Source organism: Perissodus microlepis, chromosome 18 (genome assembly GCF_051167445.1).
Source record: "Perissodus microlepis isolate ML-2025 ecotype Zambia chromosome 18, ASM5116744v1, whole genome shotgun sequence".
In the NCBI taxonomy this organism is placed as follows: Eukaryota; Metazoa; Chordata; class Actinopteri; order Cichliformes; family Cichlidae; genus Perissodus; species Perissodus microlepis.
The window spans coordinates 18,644,237-18,658,058 of record NC_140478.1 but is presented as its reverse complement, the minus strand read 5'-3'; the positions used below and the strand labels follow the sequence as shown (position 1 = coordinate 18,658,058).

Sequence of the window (13,822 nt, the reverse complement as noted above, 5' to 3'; positions counted from 1 at the left end):
CTTGCTAGTACCAGGTTGGGACCCTTTTACCTCCTGAACTGCTTTAATTCTTTATGGCACTGATTCAACAAGGTGCTGGAAACATTCCTCAGAGATTCTGGTTCCTGTTGACGTGATAGCATCACACAGATGCAGATTTCTTAGTTGTACATCCATAATGGGAATCTCCCAATTACACCACATCCCAAAAATCTCTTGACTGTGGAAGTCAGGTAAGTACAATACAACTCAATGCCATGTTCAAGAAACCAGTTTGAGATTATGTGACATTATGCTGTAAGAAGCCAACAGAAGATGGGTATATGGAGATAGTCAGCAACAATATTGTTTAAACAATGCTCAGTTGATACTGAGGGGCCCCAAGTGTGCCAAAAATGTCACCCACATCGTTACATCACCATGAGCCTAAACTGTTGATACAAGACAGCACAAATCCACACTTTCATGCTGTTTGTGCCAAATTCTGACTGTGCTATCTGACTTCTTTCTTCATCCTGGCGTTGTTCCCGCTGGTGCAGGGTCCGCTCTTTGGCAAAGGTTTCTCCATTTGCTTCTGTCCAAGGCATCCTCAGGTGATGCGTTGATGGTCTTAATGTCCTCCTTAATTTTCTCCATCCACCGTTTCTTCGGTCTGCCTCGAGGCCAGCATCCTTCTGGGTCGATCGTCATAGCCGTTTTTGCTAGAGTTCTCATCGCTTTGAATCACGTGTCCATACCACCTCAGGCGACTCAGGGACTCAAGCATCTTTTCCTTAATTGGGGCTACGCCTAGTCGCTTCCGTATGTCTTTGTTCGTAACACGGTCCCGTCTTGTAATTCCCAGGCTCCATCGGAGCATGCGCATCTCCATGGTGTTTAGGGCCTGTTCATGTGTGGTCAATGCGGGCCAACATGCGGAGCCGTACAGGGCTATTGGGCGGACCACTGTTTTGTAGATTTTTCCCTTGAGTCGATCTGGCATTCTTCTGTTGCAAAGGACACCAGTGACCTGTCACCATTTTAACCAGGCTGCATTTATTCGTGCTCGGACATTGGAGGTGATATTTCCATCAAAGCTGATGACTGAGCCCAAGTAGCGGAACTCTTCTGTCTTCTTCAACTCTTCGTTGTCAATTATGATTGTGCCATCAGTTTGGGGGCCTCCTTCCAGGTATTCGGTTTTTTTTTTTCGTGTTGAGCCGCATACCATATTCATCAAGCCGGGTCTTCCAGTGTTGAGTCGGCGTTTGGGTCTCTTCTCTGTCTTTGCTGGCGAGGAATACGTCATCGGCAAAGAGGAGAGACCATGGATGAGGTAACTGGAGGTCGGCCGTGATGGTATCCATACATAGAATGAAGAGGAGGGGTGACAGAGCTGATCCTTGGTGGACACCAACACTAACTGGGAAGGGAGGTGATAGTCCAGCGGCGCATCGGACTGAACTGGTGACGTTGTCGTAGAGGAGCTGTGCTATCTGACTTGCACTGGAAAAATCAAGACTCAGTTTTTAACTTCATAATGTGTATTTATTAGCATGCTATTATACTTATTTATTGTTTATGTCTAGCATGTTTGGGGATACTGTTGGAATTTCTGAAATTCTCTCTGGGGATGAATAAAGTATGGATCTATCTATCTGAACACCAAACTATGCCTGTTTCCTATTGTTAGCTGACAGGTATGGCACCCAGTGTGGTTTTCTGCTGCTGTAGCCTATCTGCCTTAAGGTTCAATGTACTGTGCATTTAGAGATACTCTTTTGCATACTTGGTTGTTATCTGAGTTACTGTTGGCTTCCTATCAGCTCGATGCAGTCTGACCATTTTCCTCTTACCTCTGACATCAACAAGGCATTTTCCCCCTAAGGACTGCCACTCAGTCGATATTTTCTCTTTTCTGGATCCTTTTCTGTAAACCCTAGAGATGGTTATCCCAGCAGATAAGCCTGTCTGTCACCAACAGCCACACCACATTCAAAGTCATTTGTATCATGTTTCTTCTCCATTCTCATGCTCAGATTGAACTTCAGCAGATGGAAAATGAAGTTGCGAACATGTGATTGGCTGATTAGATACTTGCATAATGAGCAGTTGAACAGGTGTAACTAGTGAACTGGCCAGTGGGTGTGTATGTTAGCTATTGTCCATTGATATTTTATATTTATTGTACATGGATCAAATATATACACAAACAGATAAGCACAGGTGGTTTATGCGTTATTAGTTTTACAGTCCAGTTCATTACTGGCTATGGTGGGCCATTCAGATCAATTTTATATATAAAAGCACAGTATGTGTTGAATTGAAATCGAAAGTTCCACAAAAAAAGGGTGTTGGTCTAGCTTGCTGGGTTGAGCAGGCGATTCATATGCTGCAAGGCTATTGCAGAGGCCTGGGTTTGAATCCACCCTGAAGCCATTTGCTTTGTGTCTTCCCCCTGCTGTCTCCAAGGTTTCCTGTCATCTCCAAAAAAGAACATGTTAAGAATTAGTAACATTAACTGTATATCACTTTGCTGCTGCCAGGTACATAATACATTACATGTCAGTGGCGCTTATTTGACTGTCTGCCACTCCAATTACCAGTAACTCAACTCAAAACTGAAAATGCTAGTCACGTATTAGTAAGCAATACACATTTACCAGTTCGTGCAATGATACAGGCCATTAACCTTAGTTGCATTTATGACCTCTAGATATATGAAGTTGAGCTTAATTACAAACACACACAAAAAAATATGACTCAATTGATTCTGATGACATGTGCAGTTTAATGTAACATATATGAGGATAGGTTTGCATTTAAGCCTAATGCAATGGTGTCTTAGTCTCCACTGATTCTGATTATTCCTGTAAGTCAATTAAATGTAGCCCAATGAGATATTTCAAACTGTCATTAAATAATCTAAAAATAATCCTATACTAATGCTTTACTGTTATTATTAGTAAATCCTGAAATGTATTAATTGCAGTGACTCTTCAAAGGTATAGGCAGTAATCAGAAGCACCCCTCCAGTCTGACTGAACAAAAGCAGTGAAATTAAGACCAGACCAGGCTGTGGACAAGGCTTAATCCACAGCAGACTCTCCCCTCAGCTTGAATAAAGCTTTGCAGCACAGCTTTCCACTACGTCTGCTTGCTCTGGTAACAAGCCTCTTCTGTGACTGGGGAAGAAAAAAAAAAAACATAAGTAAGGGAAAGGTAGGGATAACCTTGCTCCCTTCCTCTTCAAATAGAGGCATGCTGAGCTTCATTGGAAACGGTGGTGGTAGAGGGACACTGGGGAGCATTCGAGTCCCTCTCCCCTTCAATCCTTAGTTTTTAACCAGCATGTTCTACGAGTCAGTGTGCACGCAAGACAAGCCAAAATAGGTAATGAGGAATGTCAGCCTAGAAACAGAAAATCACCTCTACCAAGACCAAACTGTTCCAGAGGACTGGCTTGCATTCCACAGCAACTCTGAGTGATTTATTGCATCTCACCCCTCCCCAAAAAAAAGTCTCCCAAAAAGACATCTAGCTACACAGCTGGTTAATGCCAACTGGTTGTGACTTGTGATGAGTAATGACATCCCTTTGAGTCAGTAGCTTTGTTCTGCCGTGTCTGGATGATGGATCATTCTTTTAAACTTGTTCTCAAGATGTGCAGATTATCCGTTTCATAACAATCATTTTTTCTAAAGAGAGGCGAGAACTATAAGAAGTAATTTCTCCCTCCGTTAGGTCCGTGGTGTTATCACGTTTCTGCGAAGCACGAGTCGAAGCAGTAGTTGTCCACTTTTCACTGTGCTCATCAACAGTAGATCCAGGGTCCATACAAACCCAATTAAGAATCAATTTGAGCCAGTGTCAGACAGTCTGGCGCCTGGAGAGGGGTAAATGCTTTTAATATGAACATTTTATCGTTGTCTCACAGTTCTTCCATCGTCTAACAGTCTGGCATGTGTAAAGTATCTGTCATGAAGCCTTATGCTCGAATCCTACCACAGTAGTACGTCCACAGAACTCAACACATGGCATGCACATGAAAGGAAAGGTAGAAAAACTGATATGTGAAACAATCCTGTTTGAAAGGCATAAATCATAGAATTTGCCAGAAGCCGTGATTGGCGTATTTATTCTGCCTGCTGTTCAGACTCAATTTACTTTCAAGACGAATGCCATGGCGTGAAATGCATTCTTGAATTATGTCACACATGTTTGACTTGGGTCCAGATTGATACGGTCGCCATGACATCCTAGCTGCTCTTATCTGGCAAAAAACCCCTAAGTAAATCCCTCCTCTGCTTCCTCCCACCTCACATCTATCACAGCTCAACCATCAGTGAGACTAATAGAGTTGATTATTTATAGAAAATGCATATTTTAGCTCTTTGCCGTTAATGTAATTGTGATGATAGTAGAATCAGGACAGGCTGCAATAAAATACAGCAAGGTGCTGCCGAACAACCGTATTCGGTACTCAATGTGTTAAAGCCGACTGGTGCCGTTTATAGAGGAGCTATAAAATTAGTTTATGCCAGGTAGCACACCGTACATGTAGCTTCAATCTTTTTGTAGAACTTCAGATAACAACAAGAGCAGGCAATGAGAACAAGATGCCTGAAACCTGTACCACAACAGTCTCCTTAGGGCATCTCACTCAGTACTGACCTGTGGCTATGAAATGCTGTGATTATCACGTCAGTCAATGCTGCACAGAAAGGAGCTGTGCAGAAATGATGGCCTCTAAGAGATGAGTGGTAGTCAAAGATGCATGTTGTTTTCTTCATTTCACTTGAGCATGAAGGTAATTTTCACACGAGGCTTCCCAAAGGCAGGGATGGTTTTCATGCAGTTATTGATTGACCAATTAGGATCGCTTATTGACTAGATGCATACAATTTGGTAAAAGAAAAAGCTAATGAGATATTTTACCCACTGTGATATATTTCTATTTCTAATATGGTGTTAACTGACATATTTTTGATTAATCTGTCTTGAAAAGTATCTACTGAAAACATGCTTTTGATACCGAGTGGTCAAGATAACTAGTTCTCCCGTTGATGGTAGACTTTAACTAAAACACTAAACATTGTGGTTTTTGGGTCCATATCCAAAACTAAGTAGAAAGAATTACTGCAGTGAAAAGAACCATTTATAGAAATGTAAAAGCATGAAAGCAAAAATGTAAGCCATCTCACTAAATACACACTTGGGAGAGTCCTTCGATCATCAAGTAAAGTCTCTACACTAGACCGAAAATAAATTGTAAATCAAATTATTGTGCATTCAGTTGTTATTGTCCCACTCTCAGAAATTCTCTTCCAAATGATGTAAGCTTTTCTACAACATCATTTTCTTTTAAAAGTAGAGTAAAAACTTATTTTTGTGTGGGCATTCAACAACTTTAAATTTATATCTTTTCCACAGCAGTCTTTTTGTTGCATTCATGCTGTATCATTTAAATGGTTATTATGTGCAGCTGAGTGGGTAGAACCGCTCGTATAATCTTGTTTTTAGTTATCCGGATGGTCAGACATATTGTAAATTTATGACACAGATGATATCTCCCAGATGGTGAGGAGATATGTACACATGCCAACCAACTGGATGGGTGCAAAAGTTCTAACAGTTTTGAGTCTTCCTATAAAACTTAATTTATTACACAATTTAAGACTGGGTTTATGAAGTCTGTTAAAAAAAAGCCTAGATCAATCAACATTCATTTATTAACAATAAATTAGATATGTTTTATATATTTCTGATATATCTGTCCTGGTGCAGATGTAGTCCTTTTAAAAGTAGAAAATAATCTTTGGACATATTAAAATATTATATTTCTGTCTTGGTACTATTTGACATGAACTCTGGTTTTAGTTAAAGTTAATCACCAAATTCTTTTAAATAGAACAAAGGATTATGCTGGTTTGCATTTTTCCCCCCCTTTGGCAGTTAATAGTCACCCCTCCCCCCTAAAAAAATAATGATAATTTATGGTGTTCCCCAAGGAACAGTTGCGGGGCCTTTACTTTTTTATTTTATGTATTTTATCCCCAGATAGTGCTATCAGGGGGTTTCTTTTCACAGCTATACGGGTCCAGCTGATGCTTCTTTTAGATGTAGTTTAGATATCTGTGCCTGTACCCCCATAAAACCTTTTACAAGTCTACCAGGATTTCTCTGAGTGACACAGAGAGACTAACGTATGCTTTTATTTCTCGAAGGCGAGCATTTTGTAAAGCTATCCTATCTGGTCTACCCCCAAAATGCTATAAATCAGTTGCAATAGATTTAGAACTGTGCCGCACAGGTGCTGACAGGGATCACAAGGAGAGAACATACTGCACTAAGTCTTTACATTAGTTGCCTGTCAGTTTCCGTATTGATTTTAAAGTTGTGTTACTTTAAAGAACTTTCAGGTTTCACATCAGCCTACATGTCTGACATACCATGGACCAGGATGGTCTCTCAGGACTTCTAGCAGCAGTGTTTTAGTTGTTCCAAAGCTCAGGACAGAAACTTTTGTTTTAGTTTTTATGCTCTGAGCTGTTGGGACAGACAGACTAATATATTATGAAGATTTTTAAAAATATTGTTTTATATCAAATTAATTCATTTTTATTCATATTTTAGCACCTCTCACTGATATTATTGTGTTTATTTTATAAGTTTTATTACTTTATTACCTGCAAAGCACGCTGAAATGTACTAACCAGCATAACAAATACTTTACTAATAAAGCCACTGATTTAAATCCACTAATGCACTGCACTTTCTTGCTCATTGTGTCAGATGTTTAGTTACTCCTCGGCCTCCTTTAGCAGTAATGATATCTGTAACAAATGTAGCATATTTGCAGCTCTGGAGGCCAGGATTACTGAATTGGAGACTCGGCTTCGCACCCTTCATTCACCCGTAGCTAGCCAGGCCCCTGTAGCTGGTGCAGCCGAAGATAGCGTAGGCCCCACTAGCTGTTCCCCGGCAGACCCCAAGCAGCTGGGGAAAGAGGGCGGCTGGGTCACGGTGAGGAGGAAGCATAGTCCTAAACAGAAGCCCCAGGTACACCACCAACCCGTTCATGTGTCTAACCGTTTTTCCCCACTCGGTGACACACCCGCCGGGGGTCAAACTCTGGTAATTGGTGATTCTGTTCTCAGACATGTGAAGCTAGAGACACCGGCAACCATAGTCAATTGTCTTCCAGGGGCCAGAGCAGGCGACATTGAAGGAAATTTAAAACTGCTGGCTAAGGGTAAACGTAAATTCAGTAAAATCATAATTCACGTCGGCAGTAATGACACCCGGTTACGCCAATCGGAGGTCACTAAAATCAATATTGAATCGATGTGCAACTTTGCTAAAACAATGTCGGACTCTGTAGTTTTCTCTGGTCCCCTCCCCAATCAGACCAGGAGTGACATGTTTAGCCGCATGTTCTCCTTAAATTGCTGGCTGTCTGAGTGGTGTCCCAGAAACGATGTGGGCTTCATAGATAATTGGCAAACCTTCTGGAGGAAACCTGGTCTTGTTAGGAGAGACGGCATCCATCCCACTTTGGATGGAGCAGCTCTCATTTCTAGAAATATGGACAAATTTATTAAACCTCCCAAAATATGACTATCCAGAGTTGGGACCAGGAAGCAGAGTTGCAGTCTTACACGCCTCTCTGCAGCTTCTCTCCTCCTGCTACCCCCCCAAAAACCCATCTCCATAGAGACTGTGTCAGCTTCCAAAAAGACAAAAAACAAACTAAAAACCAGCAACAAACAACTTAAACATAAACAATTACAAAGAAAGAACAGTACAGTATCCACATCTGAACCAAAGAGTAAAACAGTGAAATGTGGATTATTAAATATTAGGTCTCTCTCCTCCAAGTCTCTGTTAGTACATGACTTAATAATTGATCAACAAATTGATTTACTCTGCCTTACAGAAACCTGGTTGCAGCAGGATGATTATGTTAGTTTAAATGAATCAACACCCCCGAGTCATTCTAACTACCAGAAACCTCGAAGCACAGGCCGAGGGGGCAGTGTGGCAGCAATTTTTCACACCAGCCTATTAATTAATGAAAGACCAAGACAGACTTTTAATTCATTTGAAAGCCTGATGCTTAACATTGTCCACCCCAGCTGTGAAACTCAGAAACCAGTCTTACTTGTTATCATCTATCGTCCACCTGGGCCTTACATAGAGTTTCTGTCTGATTTCTCAGACTTTATATCTAATTTAGTTCTGAGCTCAAATAAAATAATTATTGTGGGTGATTTTAACATCCATGTAGATGCTAAAAATGACAGCCTCAACATGGCATTTAGTCTGTAATTAGACTCAATTGGCTTCTCTCAAAATGTAAAAGAACCCACCCACCACTTTAATCACACTCTAGATCTTGTTTTAACATATGGCATAGAAACTGAACATTTAACAGTGTTTCCTGAAAACCCTCTCCTGTCTGATCATTTCCTGATAACATTTACAATAATTGATTACACAGCGGTGGAGAGTAGATTTTATCAAAGTAGATGTCTTTCTGAAAGCGCTGTAACTAAGTTTAAGAATATAATCCACCCACTGTTATCATCTTCAATGCCCTGTACCAACACAGAGCAGAGCAGCTATCTGAACGCTACCCCAACAGAGGTCGATTATCTTGTTAATAATTTCACCTCCTCACTACGTACGACTCTGGATACTGTAGCTCCAGTGAAAACTAAGGTCTCTAATCAGAAGTACCTGACTCCGTGGTATAATTCTCAAACACGTACCCTAAAGCAGATGACTCGTAATCTGGAGAGGAAATGGCGTGTCACAAATTAGAGGATCATCATTTAGCCTGGAGAAATAGTTTGCTGCTTTATAAGAAAGCCCTCTGCAAAGCCAGAACATCTTACTATTCATCACTGATTGAAGAAAATAAGAACAACCCCAGGTTTCTCTTCAGCACTGTAGCCAGGCTGACAAACAGTCAGAGCTCTGTTGAGCCAACCATCCCTTTAACGTTAACTAGTAATGACTTCATGAACTTCTTCACAAATAAAATTTTTATCATTAGAGAAAAAATTACCAGTAATCATCCCACAGATGTAATATTATCTACAGCTACTCTTAGTACCATTGATGTTAAGTTAGACTCTTTTTCTCCAATTGATCTTTCTGAGTTAACTTCAATAATTACTTCCTCCAAACCATCAACGTGTCTTTTAGACCCCATTCCTACAAAACTGCTCAAAGAAGTCCTGCCATTAATTAATTCTTCGATCTTAAATATGATCAACCTATCTCTAATAATCGGCTATGTACCACAGGCCTTCAAGCTGGCTGTAGTTAAACCTTTACTCAAAAAGCCATCTCTAGACCCAGCAGTCTTAGCTAATTATAGGCCAATCTCCAACCTCCCTTTCATATCAAAAATCCTTGAAAGAGTAGTTGTCAAACAGCTAACAGATCATCTGCAGAGGAATGGTTTATTTGAAGAGTTTCAGTCAGGTTTCAGAGCTCATCAAAGCACAGAAACAGCTTTAGTGAAGGTTACAAATGATCTTCTTATGGCCTCTGACAGTGGACTCATCTCTGTGCTTGTCCTGCTAGACCTCAGTGCAGCGTTCGATACTGTTGACCATAATATCCTATTAGAGCGATTAGAACATGCTGTAGGTATTACAGGTACTGCACTGCAGTGGTTTGTATCATATCTATCTAATAGACTCCAATTTGTGCATGTAAATGGAGAGTCCTCTTCATACACTGAGGTTAATTATGGAGTTCCACAGGGTTCAGTGCTAGGACCAATTCTGTTTACATTATACATGCTTCCCTTAGGCAGCATCATTAGAAGACATAGCATACATTTTCACTGCTATGCAGATGACACCCAGCTCTATCTGTCCATGAAGCCAGATAACACACACCAATTAGTTAAACTGCAGGAATGTCTTAAAGACATAAAGACCTGGATGGCCGCTAACTTTCTGCTTCTTAATTCAGATAAAACTGAGGTTATTGTACTCGGCCCTGAAAATCTTAGAAATATGGTATCTAACCAGATTCATACTCTGGATGGCATTACCTTGGCCTCCAGTAACGCTGTGAGGAACCTTGGAGTCATTTTTGACCAGGACATGTCCTTCAACGCACATATTAAACAAATATGTAAGACTGCTTTCTTCCATTTGCGCAACATCTCTAAAATTAGAAATATCCTGTCTCAGAGTGACGCTGAAAAACTAGTTCATGCATTTATTACTTCCAGGCTGGACTACTGTAATTCATTATTATCAGGATGTCCAAAAAACTCACTGAAAAGCCTTCAGCTAATCCAAAATGCTGCAGCAAGAGTACTGACAGGGACTAGAAGGAGAGAGCATATTTCTCCTGTTTTGGCTTCCCTTCATTGGCTTCCTGTTAAGTCCAGAATTGAATTCAAAATCCTGCTCCTCACATACAAGGTCTTAAATAATCAGGCCCCATCTTATCTTAATGACCTTGTAGTACCATATCACCCTATTAGAGCACTTCGCTCTCGCTCTGCAGGCCTACTTGTTGTTCCTAGAGTATTTAAAAGTAGAATGGGAGGCAGAGCCTTCAGTTTTCAGGCCCCTCTTCTGTGGAACCAGCTTCCAGTTTGGATTCGGGAGACAGAAACTATCTCTACTTTTAAGATTAGGCTTAAAACTTTCCTTTTTGCTAAAGCATATAGTTAGGGCTGGACCAGGTGACCCTGAATCCTCCCTTAGTTATGCTGCAATAGACGTAGGCTGCCGGGGGATTCCCATGATGCATTGAGTTTTTCCTTTCCAGTCACCTTTCTCACTCACTATGTATTAATAGACCTCTCTGCATTGAATCATATCTGTTATTAACCTCTGTCTCTCTTCCGCATGTCTTTTATCCTGTCTTCCTTCTCTCACCCCAACCGGTCGCAGCAGATGGCCGCCCCTCCCTGAGCCTGGTTCTGCCGGAGGTTTCTTCCTGTTAAAAGGGAGTTTTTCCTTCCCACTGTCGCCAAAGTGCTTGATCATAGGGGGTCATATGATTGTTGGGTTTTTCTCTGTATCTATGAAGCGCCTTGAGGCGACTTTTGTTGTGATTTGGCGCTATATAAATAAAATTGAATTGAATTGAATTGAATTGAATTGAATAATGCAATCTACTGAGTTAATTATAAAACTAGGTCTACACTCTTTGTTTGTGTCTGTTTTCATTTGGCAATGAACTGCTCCAAATATATAACACAACAACACTTGCTAATTTAGGCTATTTATCTGGTGTCAGTTCAAGGTTAGCACTAGAGCTAATCACAGATATAATGACAAAATACAGTGACGTATCCTTTAGCATCGTGTATGCTATACTACAAAACACCTCCCATTTAATTCAGCTGAAGTCAGCTGAACACACATACACTATATATATATTATCAGAGATGGGACGTAATTTAGCACAAATGCACTGTTGCTGTACTAAAGTAGAATTTTCAGGTATCTACTTTATTTATTTTTCTTACAACGATTTACTTTTCCTGCCTACTCTTGACATTTTCAAAACGTGTTCGCTACTTTATGTTGAAGACATTTGAGGAACGTTTTAACTTCCACAGCAAGCCTTCAAATATCAAAGCTATTTGGTCCTAAATGGAGGGAACAGTAACATAAGAGACAATCCTGTTGGTGTATCCATCACCTAAGATTAAAGAGGCAAAACATATAGTTTATGTGTCATCTTTACTCAGGGGTTAGGTTGGGTCAGAACGATCTAGAGTTGCATTTTTGGTGCAGAAATTTGTGGTTGCAGTATTTCAACATCTAGCTAGTGCCACAGAAGAAGAGCTAAAGGGAGTAAAGTGTGTTTTTTAAGTGTCAGGTAATTTTAAATGCATCATTTCTATCTGCTCAACAAATATCAGCAAGCCTACAAAATGTTTGTGTGCAGTTTGATGCACAGTGTGTCTGCTAGCTTAAGGTACAGCCTCTATATTTCCCAGGGTGAGAAAAGAGTGAGCGATAACTTCACTCAGAGATGGAGAAAGATGTAAGAAAGACAGGAAAGGAGAGGAAGAAGAGAGGTTAGATTTAAAGGTAAGGACCGCTCGGTGACATTTGATAAACTGGAATTTTAAACCTTGTAATGGCTTCATTTTTTTGAATCTTGCACCAGATCTTTATATGATGTGAAGTTATGTTTTTTCATGTTGTGAAACATCCTGCAAACCAAACTAATGTTTCTGCTATCATCCTGTTATTGCAGTACTGGTTTTCAAAGGCTGTGGTGTTTATGGCCAGTTAGGTCACATCAATCTTATATACTGTGTAGTATAAAGACAGAATAAGCAGTATACTGTCAGTGTTAAGGACAGTGTGGAGGCAAAAAAAAAAGTTTTATTCCCATGTCTTAATATAATTTTATTATGATACTGATAAAAGGTTCAGTCATCTTTGCATAAAAATAGCTGGTGGAAATGTCAACGTGGAAAACAAACTGAGATATACTGACTGTGTTATTCAAAGGCTGCATGAAAATGCTCAGCAGTTTAGTGCAGGATAAACAGTTTAGATTGCTGTATTGTGTTGAATTTACTGTAAAGCACTGCAATGGACTGGTGCACAGCAGTTGTGGTGTTTATCATCAGAACTACTTTTTACTCTTGTATTTTGGGTGCATTTCAGAGTCTGTACTTTTTCAGTTTACTGACTTATTTGAGTAAAGAAGTCAAATCAGTGCTTTTTTAACACAGGTGTCAGTGCTTCTGCTTAAGCAAAGCACGTCTGTACCTTTGCCACCTCTGTGTATTACTGCTCTTCTTGTGCAGAATTAGCCAACAATCCAATATTTGTAGCCAGGTGCATTCATTTTGTTGGACAAAAGGCTAATTTGAAATTGTGTTTATACTAAGGAAAATTCAGAAGTTGTTATTTTTGCCGTCTTTGGACCTGCAAGAAAGCCTAGCAGGAGAGTCAGAGTTAGTACACGGTCGTATGAAGATCAGCCAAGTTTAATCAGCCAAGTGAAAACACCTGTGTAGGGCTTATTAAAATGACACGGTGTTCAGATATATTCCATGCTGCAGCTTTTCAGAAAGGCTTATAAAAGCTTCACATTTTTGAGAAATAAATTGCGGATGCTAATTGAACCGAAGCTAGCATGGAAAGAGGTGGCTGTTGCCTCAAAGTCCCACCTCACTTCAAGGCTAGCTGTGTTCCTCCTGCTTCTATTCCACTTTGCATTTTTGCATAATGGGTTTATTGCAACCAATTTTCCCTGTGAGCTGCTTTGCAAATTATTGACTTCCAACAAGCCGTGAGTGGATAATATCTTCCTGTTTGGTGGATTTATTATTTATTGCGTCTCTGTTTGTGTCAGTGTAACCGTATGGCATGTGTCTGTGCTTCAGGTACCAAAAATAGAGGCAGTCCCAGAACAGCAGCTTGAGTGACAGGATTCCTTTCAGTGGCACGCAAAGATGTCCCATTTCCCTATTCCCTAAAAAGTCAGCAAAGATATCTCAAAAATGTGTTACTGTATTGCTATTTAAATGATACAACAGCAGAATAAACTGCCTGTATTTGGAGCTAGTTATTTGAAATATATTTTTAGTGCTACGTAGTTTTCTCAGCAGCTCAAATGTGTGAAAAAAGTAACTCATCTTGAATCTGCTACTGTTGTATGGAATCATTAGATTCTATAAATCTTTTCTTTTTCTCTTCCTGTCCTTTTCCCCCCCTCCTGTCTGCCTTTTCATGCTGGGACAATGAGCATCTGTTTCCATTTTTCAGCGTTTTAGTCTCTATGTGAAAAAACTTGCTGCACAACAGAGGAACAACACATACAGCTACACATAAGATAAACATTCACCATTGGA

The 13,822-nt window shown here is 40.2% G+C and overlaps 1 pseudogene; it reads right to left on the bottom strand.

Annotated features, from left to right (window-relative positions):
* Positions 1–489: 489 nt before the first annotated feature.
* LOC146367699 (uncharacterized) lies at positions 490–1,442 on the bottom strand (annotated as a pseudogene).
* Positions 1,443–13,822: the final 12,380 nt, after the last annotated feature.